This window comes from Coregonus lavaretus (genome assembly GCF_964263955.1).
Source record: "Coregonus lavaretus genome assembly, chromosome: 3".
NCBI lineage: Eukaryota > Metazoa > Chordata > Actinopteri > Salmoniformes > Salmonidae > Coregonus > Coregonus lavaretus.
Window position 1 is genome coordinate 26,537,955 of NC_139990.1, and position 17,801 is coordinate 26,555,755.

Below are 17,801 nucleotides of genomic sequence, written 5' to 3' on the forward strand. Positions count from 1 at the left end.
GTGGTTGAAACTGTAAATTACCCTAATTTTATTTCACATATTATTTTCATGACAGGCGTTCTGTCTTTCAACACAGCAATTCTATTGACAAAGGAAAGTAGGCAAAGGGGAAACAGGGACTTCAAGCATCAGGCCAATTTCTGCAATCATAGCAACACCAGGAGTGAGAGTGGAAGTAACCAAGAAACAACAACAAGAACGAGGGATGACTGCAGAGCCAGGAAAGGAAAGAGGAGAGGGGGATGTAGGAGGGAGAGTGCAGGTCTGTGTCATCATGGGTGAATGAGAGCAAACAACTGCAATACAATGTTTATTCTTTTTTTCTCAGTCAGCATGTAGTTAGTCTGTCCATGTCAGCCATCAGTCGGAGTGTCGCTTCTTTTGTATACAGCGTTGTATATTTAATTTTCTCTTTTTTTCTTTGACACTCATCTCTGTCTTTCTTAGGTGTGCTTCAGGCTTCATATCTACACTTTTGTGTCTCTATGTGCACGTTTGTGTCTGTCAGTCGGTTGGTCGGTCTCTTTATTTCTTTATCTGTCCATCTGTCTTTGTGTCTCAAAATCAGAGTAACTGTGCATCTCATGTAGCTTAGTGGCTCTGTGCATATATTTTACGGTGATGTGTGTCTCACAGGGCAGTGGGGTTTCTGAAGTTATAGCCTGCAAAGCGAGCTTGATCCCCCAACTCCTCCTCGATCCTAAAGAGACCAACAGAATGGACAAAGAGGGAAAGAGAAAACAGGTAAATGCATCTGAACTGAATTTGCATCTGACATCTATTTCCTCAAAGTAAAAGCCCAGGAAATCTGATCCTAGATCTGTGGTTAGGTTAGGGGGCGACTTCTACCTGCAGCTATTAACTCAGTGATCAGGGAGTTATAGTAGCCGTTAATGGTTAACGCTTCTGTGGATGGGAAATCAGATCCTAGATCTGTGTTTATTTTTTATTTTATTTAACCTTTATTTAACCAGCTAAGCCAGTTGAGAACAAGTTCTCATTTACAACTGCGACCTGGCCAAGATAAAGCAAAGCAGTGCGATAAAAACAACAACACAGAGTTACATATGGGGTAAAACAAAACATAAAGTCAAAAATACCACAGAAAATATATATACAGTGTGTGCAAATGTAGCAAGTTATGGAGGTAAGGCAATAAATAGGCCATAGTGCAGAATAATTACAATTAGTATTAACACTGGAATGATAGATGTGCAAGAGATGATGTGCAAATAGAGATACTGGGGTGCAAATGAGAAAAATAAATAACAATATGGGGATGAGGTAGTTGAGTGGGCTAATTTCAGAAGGGCTGTGTACAGGTGCAGTGATCGGTAAGGTGCTCTGACAACTGATGCTTAAAGTTAGTGAGGGAGATAAGAGTCTCCAGCTTCAGAGATTTTTGCAGTTCGTTCCAGTCATTGGCAGCAGAAAACTGGAAGGAATGGCGGCCAAAGGAGGTGTTGGCTTTGGGGATGACCAGTGAGATATACCTGCTGATTATTTTTTTCTCAGTCAGCATGTAGTTAGTCTGTCCATGTCAGCCATCAGTCGGAGTGTCGCTTCTTTTGTATACAGCGTTGTATATTTAATTTTCTCTTTTTTTCTTTGACACTCATCTCTGTCTTTCTTAGGTGTGCTTCAGGCTTCATATCTTCAAAAATAAATAACAATATGGGGATGAGGTAGTTGAGTGGGCTAATTTCAGAAGGGCTGTGTACAGGTGCAGTGATCGGTAAGGTGCTCTGACAACTGATGCTTAAAGTTAGTGAGGGAGATAAGTCTCCAGCTTCAGAGATTTTTGCAGTTCGTTCCAGTCATTGGCAGCAGAAAACTGGAAGGAATGGCGGCCAAAGGAGGTGTTGGCTTTGGGGATGACCAGTGAGATATACCTGCTGGAGCGCATACTACGGGTGGGTGTTGCTATGGTGACCAATGATAAGGCAGAGATTTGCCTAGCAGTGATTTATAGATGGCCTGGAGCCAGTGGGTTTGGCGACGAATATGTAGTGAGGACCAGCCAACAAGAGCGTACAGGTCACAGTGGTGGGTAGCATATGAGGCTTTGGTGACAAAACGGATGGCACTGTGATAGACTACATCCAATTTGCTGAGTAGAGTGTTGGAGGCTATTTTGTAAATGACATCGCCGAAGTCAAGGATCGGTAGGATAGTTAGTTTTACGAGGGCATGTTTGGCAGCATGAGTGAAGGAGGCTTTGTTGCGAAATAGGAAGCCGATTCTAGATTTAACTTTGGATTGGAGATGCTTAATGTGAGTCTGGAAGGAGAGTTTACAGTCTAACCAGACACCTAGCTATTTGTAGTTGTCCACATACTCTAGGTCAGACCCGTCGAGAGTAGTGATTCTAGTCGGGTGGGCAGGTGCCAGCAGTGTTCGATTGAAGAGCATGCATTTAGTTTTACTAGTGTTTAAGAGCAGTTGGAGGCTACGGAAGGAGGGTTGTATGGCATTGAAGCTCGTTTGGAGGTTTGTTAACACAGTGTCCAATGAAGGGCCAGATGTGTACAAAATGGTGTCGTCTGCATAGAGGTGGATCTGAGAGTCACCAGCAGCAAGAGCGATATCATTGATATACACAGAGAAAAGAGTCGGCTCAAGAATTGAACCCTGTGGCACCCCCATAGAGACTGCCATAGGTCCAGACAACAGGCCCTCCGATTTGACACATTGAACTCTATCTGAGAAGTAGTTGGTGAACCAGGCGAGGCAGTCATTTGAGAAACCAAGGCTATTTAGTCTGCCAATAAGAATGTGGTGGTTGACAGAGTCGAAAGCCTTGGCCAGGTCGATGAAGACAGTTGCACAGTACTGTCTATTATCGATCGCGGTTATAATATTGTTTAGGACCTTGAGCGTGGCTGAGGTGCATCCATGACCAGCTCGGAAACCGGATTGCATAGCGGAGAAGGTACGGTGGGATTCGAAATGGTCGGTGATCTGTTTGTTAACTTGGCTTTCAAAAACTTTCGAAAGGCAGGGCAGGATGGATATAGGTCTGTAACAGTTTGGATCTAGAGTGTCACCCCCTTTGAAGAGGGGGATGACCGCGGCAGCTTTCCAATCTCTGGGGATCTCAGACGTTACGAAAGAGAGGTTGAACAGGCTAGTAATAGGGGTTGCGACAATTTCGGCGGCTATTTTTAGAAAGAAAGGGTCCAGATTGTCTAGCCCAGATGATTTGTAGGGGTCCAGATTTTGCAGCTCTTTTAGAATATCAGCTGTCTGAATTTGTGTGAAGGAGAAGTGGGGGGGGGGGCATGGGCAAGTTGCAGCAGAGGGTGCAGAGCTGGTGGCCAGGGTAGTGTAGCCAGGTGGAAAGCATGGCCAACTGTAGCAAAATGCTTGTTGAAATTCTCGATTATTGTACATTTATCGGTGGTGATAGTGTTTCCTAGCCTCAGTGCAGTGGGCAGCTGGGAGGAGGTGCTCTTATTCTCCCTGGACTTTACAGTGTCCCAAAACTTTTTGGAGTTAGTGCTACAGGATGCAAATTTATGTTTGAAAAAGCTAGCCTTTGCTTTCCTAACTGCTTGTGTATATTGGTTCTTAACTTCCCTGAAAAGTTGCATATCGCGGAGGCTATTCGATGCTAATGCAGTACGCCACAGGATGTTTTTGTGCTGGTCAAGGGCAGTCAAGTCTGAGGAGAACCAGGGACTATATCTGTTCTTAGTTCTGAATTTTTTGAATGAGGCATGCTTATTTAAGATTGAGAGGAAAGCACTTTTAAAGAACAACCAGGCATCCTCTACTGACGGAATGAGATCGATATCCATCCAGGATACCTGGGCCAGGTCAATTAGGAAGGCCTGCTCGCTAAAGTGTTTTAGGGAGCTTTTGACAGTGATGAGGGGTGGTCGTTTGACCGCGGACCCGTTACGGACGCAGGCAATAAGGCAGTGATCGCTGAGATCCTGGTTGAAGACAGCGGAGGTGTATTTAGAGGGAAAGTTAGTTAGGATGATATCTATGAGGGTGCCCATGTTTACGGATTTAGGATTGTACCTGGTAGGTTCCTTGATCATTTGTGTGAGATTGAGGGCATCTAGTTTGGATTGTAGGATGGCTGGGGTGTTAAGCATATCCCAGTTTAGGTCACCAAGCAGTACGAACTCTGAGGATAGATGGGAGGCAATCAATTCACATATGGTGTCCAGGGCACAGCTGGGAGCTGAGGGGGGTCTGTAGCAAGCGGCAACAGTGAGAGACTTATTTCTGGAAAGGGGGATTTTTGTTTGTTTGGGCACAGACCTGGATAGTATGATAGAGCTCTGCAGTAGATTGCAACTCCACCCCCTTTGGCAGTTCTATCTAGATGGAAAATGTTGTAGTTGGGGATGGACATTTCTGAATTTTTGGTGGCCTTCCTAAACCAGGATTCAGACACTGCTAGAACATCAGGGTTGGCGGAGTGTGCTAACGCAGTGAATAACTCAAACTTTAGGAAGGAGGCTTCTGATGTTAACGTGCAAAAAACCAAGGCTTTTACGGTTACAGAAGTCAACAAATGATAGCTCCTGGGGAGTAGGAGTGATACTGGGGGCTGCAGGGCCTGGGTTAGCCTCTACATCACCAGAGGAACAGAGGAGGACTAGAATAAGGATATGGCTAAAGGCTTTAAGAACTGGTCTTCTAGTGCGTTGGGTACAGAGAATAAAGGGGGCAGATTTCCGGGCGTTGTAGAATAGATTCAGGGCATTATGTACAGACAAGGATATTACATTTACATTTACATTTTAGTCATTTAGCAGACGCTCTTATCAAGAGCGACTTACAGTTAGTGAGTGCATACATATATATTTTTTTCTCATACCCCCCGTGGGAATCAAACCCACAACCCTGGCGTTGCAAACGCCATGCTCTACCAACTGAGCTACATCCCTGCCAGCCATTCCCTCCCCTACCCTGGACGACGCTGGGCCAATTGTGCGCCGCCCCATGGGTCTCCCGGTCGCAGCCGGCTACGACAGAGCCTGGATTCGAACCAGAATCTCTAGTGGCACAGCTAGCACTGCAATGCAGTGCCTTAGACCACTGCGCCACTCGGGAGCACAATGGAAGGATATGAGTACAGTGGAGGTAAACCTAAGCGTTGGGTAACAATGAAAGAGATAGCATCACTGGAGGCACCGATTGAGCCGGTTTCGGCGTGTATGGGGGGTGGAACAAAGGAGCTATTTGAGGCAGTTTGAGAATGACTTGGGGTTCTATATTGAAATTGTATAATAAGAACTAACTGGAACAGCAATAGGCAAGGCTTATTGACATGGGAGAGAGGTATAAAGCAATCACAGGTGTTATTAGAAAGAGCTAAGACAACAACTGGTAATGGCGATGAAAGTTTGGGCTGAGGCTAAACAGATAAACAGGACAGGGTACCGTGTAAAGGAACAGTCCAGCAGGCATCAGCTGTGCAGCTGAGTGATCAATAAGGTCCAGTGAACAGCAATATGTGAGTCCGAGAGCAGTTCGAATTGGTGCTACAGCACAGCGAGCAGGAAGCATGGCTGTTGTTTGCGTGTGCTAGCGAGCCGGGGCTAGCAGATGGATCTTCGTGGTCGTCGCAACGGGAAGCCCACAGACGATTACGTCGGCAGACCAGTCGTGATGGATCGGCGGGGCTCCGTGTCGACTCTAGAGGTAGATAGCCGGGAGATGTGCCTGACTCGAGGCTAGCACAAGGCTGATTAGCCAACAACAACATCCATTTGGTTGCAGCTAGCTAGTTGCGATGATCCGGTGTTAAAGGTCCAGTGATTTAATGATTCCGGCAGAAAATCCGATATGTTCTGGGTTGATAACGCGCTATGCAGACAGTGCAGACTGGCCGATAATAGTCCAGGCTAGAGCTGGCTGGTAGGTAGTGCAGGCCACGGACAATGGTGAAAAACCGCTAACGGTGGCTAATAGCAAGTAGCTATTTAGCTGGCTACTCCCGTCCGGTAGACAAAGAGGTAGATAGCCTGGATATGGGCCTGGCTCGAAGCTAGCTCAAGGCTAACTGGTGCTTGCTTCGGGGGCAGTGGTGATTAGCCTACAGCAACATCCATTCGGTTGCGGCTAGCTAGTTGCGATCCGGTGTTAGGGTCCAGTGGTTCAGTTATTCCGGCAGAAAATCTGATGTTCTGGGTGAAAACCGCTAACGGTGGCTAATAGCAAGTAGCTAGTTAGCTGGCTAGCTAGTTTCAACTGGAGATTCTAGATAAAGGTGAGTAAATAATAGAATCCGTTCCACATTGAGTGAGGCGGGTTGCAGGAAAGTATATTTAGTAGAAGGATGAAAAGTGTGATAGGGAAATATGTACGGAAAATACAAAAAAATACAAAAAACTGGCTATTTACACGGACACACAACAAAGAACACGACCGCACTGCTACGCCATCTTGGTTACATACACCTCCACCTGCAACTATTATCAGTGATCATCAGGGGTTATAGGAGCTGTTATTAGGGGTCATGCAATCTGATTCTAGATCTGTACAACTTGTAACTTCTACCTGAAACCATTAACCCAGTGATCAGGGTGTTATAGTGGCAGTTATCAGTTAATGCTGCTGTGATTGGGTAAGAGGCCCTCCCTCCTCTGTCCTGCTAAGAGGCCAATTGGATTACCCTGAGCAGATCCCAGGTGCTCTCCGTGCTCTGACTGGCTCTCACACATGGGGTGACACTGGCGTGTTGTTAGCATGCGCGCCACAGCAATTAGCTCGGTGACGCTTGTTTAGAATGGGACATGTGGGAATACGCTCTTGGCTAAGCTCTTGGCTACAGTCACACTCAAGGTGAACGTTGTCCTTATATGTAGATACAGGACTAGGTTCAGTTTACAGTAACTGAGTGCTAACCTGACCTTGAACTATTGAGGGTGGAAGGTAAAACTGACGTTAGATCAGTGTCTAGGGGCAACGTTGTCCTAATCCTATTCTTACTTTTAGGGATTGTTGACCAGTAGCTCGTTGGTCTCTACATAGTATAGCTACAGTATATGTTCATCTATGTTTGTGTAGCACATGGGGATGTGTAAAACCTACTCATCAGCCTTAAGTGTCCCGCTTGCGTCATCTCATTTGAGGAGGCGCGATCCTCTAAGACGCTTGAGGGCGGACGGTCACGTGTGTTTGTGAGGCAGAGGTCCCGATTTCACGCCAGGTATCAAATTCAAATCAAATCAAATGTTATTTGTCACATGCGCCGAATTCAACAGTTGTAGACCTTACAGTGAAATGCTTACTTAAAAGCCATTAACCAACAATGCAGTTTTAAGAAAAATAGGTAAGTAAAAAATAAAAATAAAAAATTATTAAAGAGCAGCAGTAAAATAACAGTAGCGAGGCTATATACAGGGAGTACCGGCACAGAGTCAATGTGCGGGGGCACAGGTTAGTCGAGGTAATTGAGGTAATATGTACATGTAGGTAGAGTTAAAGTGACTATGCATAGATAATAAACATAGCGTAGCAGCAGCGTAAAAGAGTGGGTGGGGTGGGGGGGGGGGGACAATGCAAATAGTCCGGGTAGCCATTTGATTAGCTGTTCAGGAGTCTTGTGGCTTGGGGGTAAGAAGCTGTTAAGAAGCCTTTTGGACTTAGACTTGGCGCTCCGGTACCGCTCATTGAGTGTCTTAGTGCCAGCATCGGTTTGTGGTGGTAAATAGACAGCTACGAAAAATATAGACGAAAACTCTCTTGGTAAATAGTTTGGTCCACAGCTTATCATGAGATACTCTACCTCAGGCGAGCAAAACCTTGAGACTTCCTTAATATTAGATTACGTGCACCACCTTGTCTTACCGGAGGCAGCTGTTCTATCTTGCCGATGCAGTGTATATCCCGCCAGCTGTATGTTATCCATGTCGTCGTTCAGCCGCGACTCGGTGAATCATAAGATATTACAGTTTTTAATGTCCCGTTGGTAGGATATCCGTGATCTTAGTTTGTCTATTTTGTTTTCCAATGATTGTACGTTGGCTAATAGGACTGATGGTAGAGGCAGATTACGCACTCGCCGTCGGATCCTTACAAGGCACCCCGACCTACGTCCCCGATATCTCCGTCTCTTTCTCATGCGAATGACGGGGATTTGGGCCTTGTCGGGTGTCTGAAGAAAATCCTTTGCCTCCGACTCGTTAAAGAAAAAATCTTTGTCCAGTAATTGCTGTCCTGATATCCAGAAGCGCTTTTCGGTCATAAGAGACGGTGGCAGAAACATTATGTACAAAATAAGTTACAAATAATGCGAAAAGACACACACAATAGCACAATTGGTTAGCAGCCTGTAAAACGGCAGCCATCTCCTTCTGCGCCATTATCGTATGTGCCGTATCGGGAGGAAGTGGTACTCGCTAAGCAAGCAGTGTGACGTCCTTTACACTTACATGCAATAATACACATACAAGTATATACATACAAGTATATTATTATTCCTTTGCGATGCAGTATTTATTATGGAAAAATAATGATTTATGGTTTTGAGGTGCAGTATGCTTTCTAATTTTTTTCAAGAAGCAATATAAGCCACTGAGTAGAATTTGGCGGGATAGCTAAAGAGGATAATGTTTGACCACTGACCTCATGAGCTGGTTGTACTTGGCCAGCCTCTCAGATCTACATGGTGCTCCTGTCTTAATCTGAGAGAGAGAGAGAGAGAGAGAGAGAGAGAGAGAGAGAGAGAGAGAAGAGAGAGAGAGAGAGAGAGAGAGAGAGATAATTAGAACAGATTTAGTGAAAGTGATAGTGTTGTGGTCAGATTTGTATATATTTGACAATATTTATTATTTTAATATTGTAAATCTCCAAAGTACGCTTTGGCAATATGTACATTGTTACGTCATGCCAATAAAGCAAATTTCATTTAATTTAATAGAGAGAGAGAGAGAGAGAGAGAGAGAGAGAGAGAGAATTAGAACAGATTTAGTGAAAGCGATACAATGTTGTGGTCAGATTTGTATAATGGTCGGGGTCTTCTGTATCTGTATGGAACGCTCCGCATGTCTCTGTGAATGAGTGAATGAGTGAGTGAGTGAGTGAGTGTGTACCTGTCCAGTGCAGAGCCCCACCACCAGGTCAGCGATGAAAGTGTCCTCTGTCTCTCCCGAACGGTGACTGACCATCACTCCCCATCCATTGGCCTGGGCTAGCTTACACCTGAGAGAGAGACCGAGAGAGCAAGAGAAGGTGTCAGGCAGCTATATATATATATATATAGCTATATATATATATATATATATATATATATATATATATATAGAGAGAGAGAGAGAGAGAGAGAGAGAGAGAGAGAGAGAGAGAGAGAGAGAGAGAGAGAGAGAGAGAGAGAGAGAGAGAGAGAGAGAGAGAGAGAGAGAGAGAGAGAGAGAGAGAGAGAGAGAGAGAGAGAGAGAGAGAGAGAGAGAGAGAGAGAGAGAGAGAGTAGAATAAGCATGAGGGTACTAAAAGGAGAATAAAGTAAATGTAATGATTGATGGCTATATTAATACATTTTAATTGAACAACTTTGAATGACTGTTGGCAGTACTTACGGTTAAGATTGATGACAACAGTTATAGATGATGGATAGCTGTAAAATGTCAATGATTGACGGCAATGAGTGTTGCAACATTTGACAGGTATATGCAGTGCACTCGGAAAGTATTCATACCCCTTCACTTTTTCCACATTTTGTTACGTTACAGCCTTATTCTAAAATGGATGAAATCGTTTTCCCCCCTCATCAATCTGCACACAATACCCCATAATGACAAAGCAAAAACAGTTGTCTTGGCTGTGTGCTTAGGGTCGTTGTCCTGTTGGAAGGTGAACCTTTGCCCCAGTCTGAGGTCCTGAGCGCTCTGGAGCAGGTTTTCATCAAGGATCTCTCTGTACTTTGCTCCGTTCATCTTTCCCTCGATCCTGACTAGCCTCCCAGTCCCTGCCGCTGAAAAACATCCCCACAGCATAATGCTGCCTCCACCATGCTTCACCGTAGGGATGGTGGCAGGTTTCCTCCAGACTTGACGCTTGGCATTCAGGCCAAATAGTTAAATCTTGGTTTCATCAAACCAGAGAATCTTGTTTCTCATGGTCTGAGAGTCCTTTAGGTACTTTTTGGCAAACTCCAAGCGGGCTGTCATGTGCTTTTTACTGAGGAGTGGCTTCCGTATGGCCACTCTATCATAAAGGCCTGATTGGTGGAGTGCTGCAGAGATGGTTGTCCTTCTGGAAGGTTCTCCCATCTCCACAGAGGAACTCTGGACCTCTGTCAGAGTGACCATCGGGTTCTTGGTCACCTCCCTGACCAAGGCCCTTCTCCCCCGATTGCTCAGTTTGGCCAGGCGGCCAGCTTTAGGAAGAGTCTTGGGTGGTTCCAAACTTCTTCTAATTAAAAATGATGGAGGCCACTGTGTTCTTGGGGACCTTCATTGCTGCAGACATTTTTGGGTACCCTTCCCCAGATCTGTGCCTCGGCACAATCCTGTCTCGGAGCTCTACGGACAATTCCTTCGACCATATGGCTTGGTTTTTGCTCTGACATGCACTTTCAACTGTGGGGCCTTATATAGACAGGTGTGTGCCTTTCCAAATCATGTCCAATCAAATGAATTTACCACAGGTGGACTCCAATCAAGTTGTAGAAACATCTCAAGGATGATCAATGGAAACAGGATGCATCTGAGCTCAATTTCGAGTCTCATACCAAAGGGTCTGAATACTTATGTAAATAAATTATGTTTCTTTTTTTAAAATATAAATTAGCAAAAATGTATAAAGACCTGTTTTGACTTTGTCATTATGGGGTATTGTGTGTAGATTGATGAGGAAGAAATGTATTTAATCAATTTAGAATAACTCTAACGTAACAAAATTTGGAAAAGGTTAAGGAGTCTGAATACTTTACGAATGCACTGTAGATGGAAGTAAAGTGTTGGCTATATAAATATGGCTGATTGATGGTCATGTGAATGTAAAAAAAGCTCATTATTTTCTTCATTAAATTATATTTTATTTAAGCAGGTAACTACCATTGAGATTGACATCTCTTTCTCAAGGACTTCCAACCTGGCCAAGAGACAGACCTGATGATTGACTGCTACATAAATGTGTATGACTGACGTCACACTTTACTTGAACCCTATGTACGTCATAAGGGCTACATAACCTTGTTATAGAGCATCATAGTGTTTCTCCAATATATTACCTGGTAATCTCTTTTTCAAGGACAACCTAGCCTGGCCAAGTGACTGAGATTGACAGATTGGCTTGATGATTGACATCTATATATCTATATCAAAGTGATTGATTGACAGGTCATGTGACATGGGTCACTTACGCCTGGATGGCTTCAGTGACAGATCCGATCTGGTTGACTTTGAGCAGTAGGCAGTTGCAGGCCCGCTCCTCGGCAGCCTTCTCTATCCTCTTGGGATTGGTCACCGTCAGGTCGTCCCCGACAACCTGGATGCCCACGGAAGCAGTGAGACGGGACCAGGCGGCCCAGTCATCCTGGTCAAACGGGTCCTCGATGGACACCACTACAAAGGGGAGAAGGGTTTAGTGGAGTGCACACTCAGTTGGGTCATGTACTCAGTCGTGGTTTGGAACTGAGGTTTTTCTATAGGGAGCAAAGCAGTAGACAGCCATAGTATTGTAAGAGGAAATGTGTCGTGGGATCTTTCAACATGAAGGTAGACATGACCTTGAACATCTATTTTCTCCAATTTCTATGGGATTGAATGTAAATGTAGGATCAGTCTGCTGCCTCTATAATTTAATTGAATGGATTTGAATTTAATCTAATTTATTTTTTAAGTCAGTGACTTTTTTTTGTGTTATCCCTGTCTAGTTTTTAAAAATGTATGCACTGTGTGTATATGTATTTTTTTAACTCTCAAATAAAATCAATCAATCAAATTCATGTTAGATTGAATTAGGAATCCAATAGGTGTCAGGTGACTGTTTGCCTACCTGGGTAGTCGTTAACAAAGCCTTGGTAGATGTCTGACAGCTCCTCTCCACTGATGTGCCTGTCAGCGTCCGGAGGAGACTTGAAGTCCAGGTCGTACTTCCCCTCGCGGTAGAACTCGGACGCTGCTACATCCATCCCGATCACCACCTTATCCGTGAAGCCTGCTTTCTCGATGGCTGTCTTTATCAGCTCCAACGCTGAGGGGAGAGACGGAAAGAGGGAGGGGAGGAAAGAAAGAAAGAAGATAAGTGTTGGGGGGAGATAGAGAGAGGAAGGGTGTAAGGGTAGACTCTACCTAGCCTGTGAACCACTCTGTTTCTGCTTTAGCCTACTTGTCTTGTTGCTTGTTTGGTGAGATGATGCTGCTGTGTTGCTGAATGCAGAAATAGTCAAGTATCCAAGCTGGAGTGGGTTTGAGAGTGAGGCAGAAAGGTTGCAAGAATACACACTGATTCTAGAGAGATACTGCAGACCAAAATCTATTCTAAGAGGCTACAGCTGACATTCCTTCAGGCTTTTCACACTTCTTTTTGATCTTGCCAGGGTTTCGACTTCCTGTCACACCTAGCTACTTCTTCAATAGTGGGATAGCGGCATCATTCTTTCCCCAAGGCCCAGGGTTATCACACAGTTAGTTCAAAGATCATCTGATACACATTGCCTTTGCTGTTGGGAAATGAGAGAAAAGCAAGCCTTGAGGAGGACACATCTTCACAAACATACAGATGGGCAGACACTGTCCCAGAGGCAGGTTGGAAACTCATTAAAGCGTACCACCTTAGAATTATGATTTGATCTTTAACACCATGTTAGATTTATGGCTGCTGTTTTCCCATAGACATTGCAGCAAAGACTAGATTGTGGGTGAAAATATGTGTCTATTTGTGTAAATGCCCATACAGAATGTGGGCAACCAAAAGTGTTGAAAATATTAACATTGGTACAGTCCACTATTTTCACTGCCCCCTAGAGTATGTATAATTTGAACTTGTGTCGTGTTCAGTGGGGCACACAGCAAAATGTTTTAAAACAAAAAACTAAAAGGAGAAGTCCAGACTGCTTTCTTGTGTTTGATACGTAATGAACACGACCCAAGATAGAAGTAAAGTGCCATGGACATCCTATGGTTGGATTTGTACCGCAGATGTCTCGCTCGGGAATCCAACGTCTTAACCATTATATCAACAATAAAATCCCTGTAGACCGAGGGTGACAACTGGGCTTACAGGTCACAGGACTGTGGTTCTAAATCAGCTCTGCTGCACTTACCCTCACTGTTCTCCAGGATATTGGGGGCGAACCCCCCCTCGTCGCCCACATTAGTAGCGTCCTGGCCGTACTTCTCCTGGATCACCCCCCTGAGCGTGTGGTACAGCTCGGAGCCCACCCGAAGCGCGTCCCTGAAAGACTCCGCCCCGACAGGAAGTACCATGAACTCCTGCATGGCTAGCTTGTTGCCCGCGTGGGAGCCTCCGTTGATCACGTTGAACGCCTGTGAAGGAGATGAGACAGGGGAATTAGCAGTTAGGCCAATACCCATGTTCAGCAGGTACCGGTACAGTGCTTCAATTTCCCATATATCTTTCACCCATATATATACCAATGTTTCATATACAGTATATATTATTTTTATCATACATACCATTTTGGTAAAGCCATTTACACAATGACTGTTTCAGTATTGAATTATTGTTATTATGCTACTGCTACACCTCCTTCTCTGATATGACCGTCATAGAAGTAGTGTGGCTTACTGGAACTGGGAGCACCAGCTCTGTGTTTCCCGCCAGGTCAGCGATGTGACGGTACAGGGGGACCTCTTTCTCTGCTGCACCAGCCTTGCAAATGGCCAGGGAGACTCCCAAGATAGCATTTGCACCAAACTGAGCTGTCGACGAGGAAGGAAATGTGAAAAATGTCAAAAGGGCTACCAAAATCTGGGTTCAGACAAAAGCCCATTCTCTCAGTTAATGCTGGACCTCAATTGATCGGGGGATACATATTGACACATTTTATCTGTTTCTTTGGTAGGAACCTGGAGACTCACACTTGTTCTCTGTGCCGTCCATTTCGATCATCGTGTTGTCCAGTTGCTCCTGCTCCACAACACTGATACCCTATGGGACACATCATATTTATACAACTAATTAATAAGCATATTAATATATTCATTATATTGGTAAGTTATCGAGGATCAATTCTCTAATTCAACAAATGGATGGCATAACCCGCAACATATCTGCACACAATAAATATCTCATATTTGCAGCCTCCTTTGAACTATAAGCCTTACCCTCTAAATTATTACCTCTTGCACATATCATATATGTAACAGATTTGCTTGTATAGATCAGAGTACAACATCATTGAGTTGTAAGATGTTCAGCTCATTTCTATATGTACATTCTATAAGTGCAGTACAATGGCAATGTGATTTTCGTACGTTGCAGCAATGCGTTTTTACTGGCTGACTGCGTCCTAAAATGTATTTTCCACTACTCTCTCTCTCTCTCTCTCTCTCTCTCTCTCTCTCTCTCTCTCTCTCTCTCTCTCTCTCTCTCTCTCTCTCTCTCTCTCTCTCTCTCTCTCTCTCTCTCTCTCTCTCTCTCTCTCTCTCTCTCTCTCTCTCTCTCTCTCTCTCTCTCTCTCTCTCTCTCTCTCTCTCTCTCTCTCTCTCTCTCTCTCTCTCTCTCTCTCCTCTCTCTCTCTCTCTCTCTCTCTCTCTCTCTCTCTCTCTCTCTCTCTCTCTCTCTCTCTCTCTCTCTCTCTCTCTCTCTCACTGGTTATCTGCAAATCAATATGCACTCACCGATGCTATGAGGGCAGGAGCCAGAGTGTCATTGATGTGGCCCACTGCCTTGAGTACACCTAGAGCAGAGAAAGAAGGCAGATAGGAGAGAAGATGGTGAAGGACAGACAAACATCATTCTGTTACTCAAGCATTAGATATACATGCACACAAACAAACAAACAAACCTTTGCCCTTGTAGCGGCTCTTGTCTCCATCCCTCAGCTCTAGAGCTCATAGATGCCTGTGGACGCTCCACTGGGCACTGCAGCCCTGAAAAGACCTGAGAGAGACAGAAAGAGGGAGAGAGGGTAGGAGGGGAGGGAGTTGTAAGAGATGGCAATAGAGAGAGTAACGTTAGAGGGGAATGATACAGAAATAGTACGAGAAAGAATAGGCCTTAGACGGTGATGCTCTTAAAAATTTATCATAGATTTTTGGCTAATCTTTACGCTCTTTGTATGGTGCGATGCTAAGCTTTGTAGACAGGCATGAGAGGGGTCACCTTTCTCGTGCACAGGTCCACCTCCACAGTGGGGTTTCCCCGGGAGTCTAGGATCTCCCTCGCAATTATGCTCACAATCGACATCCTGTGAAAGAGAGAGAGAGAAGGGGGTCGAGAAAGGGAGAGAGGTCATAAGTGCCTCTATTTTTACCATTGCATTTGCACATACAGGAAGGAAGTGCATAATGGGAGTGCAAATGAAGTGTGCAGAGAGTGACATTACGATTGCTATAAGCCATCATGATTTAAAGTTGGAATTGAATTGATTTTGATTTTTTACAATGCATCGTGTACCAGAAGGTTAGATGGAGCTATTACCATGGTAAAGGATCAGACTCAAATATATTCTAAGTCCATGATGCTAAAACATGGCTCACTCAGACACTATACCGCTATCAGGTGTGGAATCTGTGGATGATCGGTGACTCAAGCTAAATGACGACATCGTTCCTAGTCACCTGGCTCACGACTTCATGAGACACAGGGAATCCATCACTGCCATTGGTCAAGATTGGACTGTCAGCGCCCAGCCCCCCACGACAAGCATTATCCATAAATCCACAGGCTAAAAGGGCCGACTCTCACTGCATGTGTGGGTATGGATGTGGGTACGCAGACCCGTGAGCCTCTGCGGCTCCTCATGATGAGTGCCCATCCCTGCCCTATGGTGTACCATATGATGTCATTATAATTTTCCTTATTAATAGTACTATGCCTCTAATAGTCATTGTTGCTAATTGCTCATTTATTTTGATAAACAAAATAACAAGGATCCCTACAGAACTGCACAGCTATATAATCTCCTGTCTTCACAGAAAGACTGAAATGTTACAGCAACTGAAATGTCACTGAAATGACAACTGAAATATATAATAAGTCCTTGTACACTTACAGCTCTATTCTATGACAACCCCCTCATTCTGTCAGCCCCATACATTGCTGTCTATAAATGTATGAATGTCGCTGTAGGTTTTTCACTGAAATGTTTGTGATGCAGAAATATATTATACATTCCTTTCAGCCCCATACTTTTCAGTGACTATGAATTTACTTAACCTTATGTTCTTCATTTAAATGCTTGTAATTTAATGGTGCCACCATATGCAGAAATCCCTATCCACTTTCAGCCAATCAGCCCCATACATTATCGTGACTCATATATGAGTGCAGCTGTAAGTTATATAACCCCTCCCTCCCAGCAGTGTGCAGTATGAGGACACCCATGTCCACACAGCACATACTGAAGATTGCAGCGCTCAGCACAAATACCCAGAGAGAGCGTGATAGAGGGAGATGGAGGGAGGGAGGAGGGGAGAGGAGGAGAGGGGAGGGGAGGGGAGGGGAGGGAGGGAGGAGGGGGAGGGGAGGGGTGGGACGATGGGGAGAAAAATAGATAAATAATTAAATCTCTCCTTTTGGCTGAAGAAGAAAGGAGATTCAGAGATAGAGGGATGGTTGGGTAAAAAGGAGAGCAGGGAGGGAGAGAGAGGGACGCAGAAGGCTTATTTTCGCAGGAGTGGCACCGATTGGACACAGGCCGACACAGACACAGTCTAACGCATGGCACACACACACAAACACACTTTTGCAGACACTATCCCTCTTCCTCTCTCTCACACATTCACTGTACATATACACACACACACACACACACACACATTCTCGTACACATACTGATACAGACATTCAAGGCTCTCTCCCTCCCCTTCACCGTCTCTCAAACACACACACACAGACGTGTAGAGCTCTCCTTTCCTCTCCCTGCCTCACACACACACACACACACACACTAGCTCAAACACAATCACATTTTCTGCATACATACACACACACACAGATCATGCACTGAGGCACCTTCAAAGAACCCAGATACTACGCAAATGCTCTAATACAAACTGACACACACGTACACACAGTACACACACACACTCACTCACAGTGAATCAATAAAACCCAGAGCCAGGCAGGACTGACACTAGTTAGCATACACAACCGTAATGCCTCACATACAGAACTAAGCAAGCAGCAGCATCATCATCACCGTGACCCAGTCCAACACAGCACATCTCTGCTACTGGGAGGCAATCAATACAAGATGCAGGAATAAAACAGGGGATGACGGAAGGCAGTCTGGAGAATGAAGAAAAGAGAGTGGAAGAGGGAGAGAAGAGAATGAGGATGTTCCATCGTTACCTGCCGTCTGTGTGTTCCGCCTAATAGGGAAAGCCAGAAAATACTGGAGAGATGGATGAGAGAGGGAGAGAAACAGAGAGGGAAGGGGGGGAAACAGAGAGAGAGAGGGAGAGCAGAGAGGAGGAAATCAGAGGGAGGGGGTCAAATGTGTGACAGAAGGGGGAGGGGATGACGGGATGACTCACAAGAAGACGCTGAGAAAAGAGGAGAGAGGGGGAAGAGAGTGGGGAGGCTTGATTAATTAGACGGAAAGAGGGATGGAAGAGAGGTGGATCGGAGAGAAAAAGACAGGGTGCTGCATTTGGAACTGCAAATCAGCTGTAAAAATAGAGAGGGGAGGGAAGAAGTGG

At 44.8% G+C, this 17,801-nt stretch overlaps 1 pseudogene across 1 annotated transcript in view; it reads right to left on the minus strand.

Annotated features, from left to right (window-relative positions):
- LOC311110411 (gamma-enolase-like) overlaps positions 1-17,801 on the minus strand; it is a 25,454-nt pseudogene continuing 7,653 nt past the window's right edge. The window contains exons 3-13 of the transcript XR_014615255.1: positions 15,259-15,343; positions 14,942-15,036; positions 14,775-14,833; positions 14,013-14,082; positions 13,720-13,853; positions 13,235-13,457; positions 11,965-12,162; positions 11,330-11,531; positions 9,060-9,168; positions 8,593-8,651; positions 1-700 (exon numbers count right to left, since the gene is read on the minus strand). The product of XR_014615255.1 is annotated as a gamma-enolase-like (transcript). The remainder of the gene's footprint in view (positions 701-8,592; positions 8,652-9,059; positions 9,169-11,329; positions 11,532-11,964; positions 12,163-13,234; positions 13,458-13,719; positions 13,854-14,012; positions 14,083-14,774; positions 14,834-14,941; positions 15,037-15,258; positions 15,344-17,801) is intronic.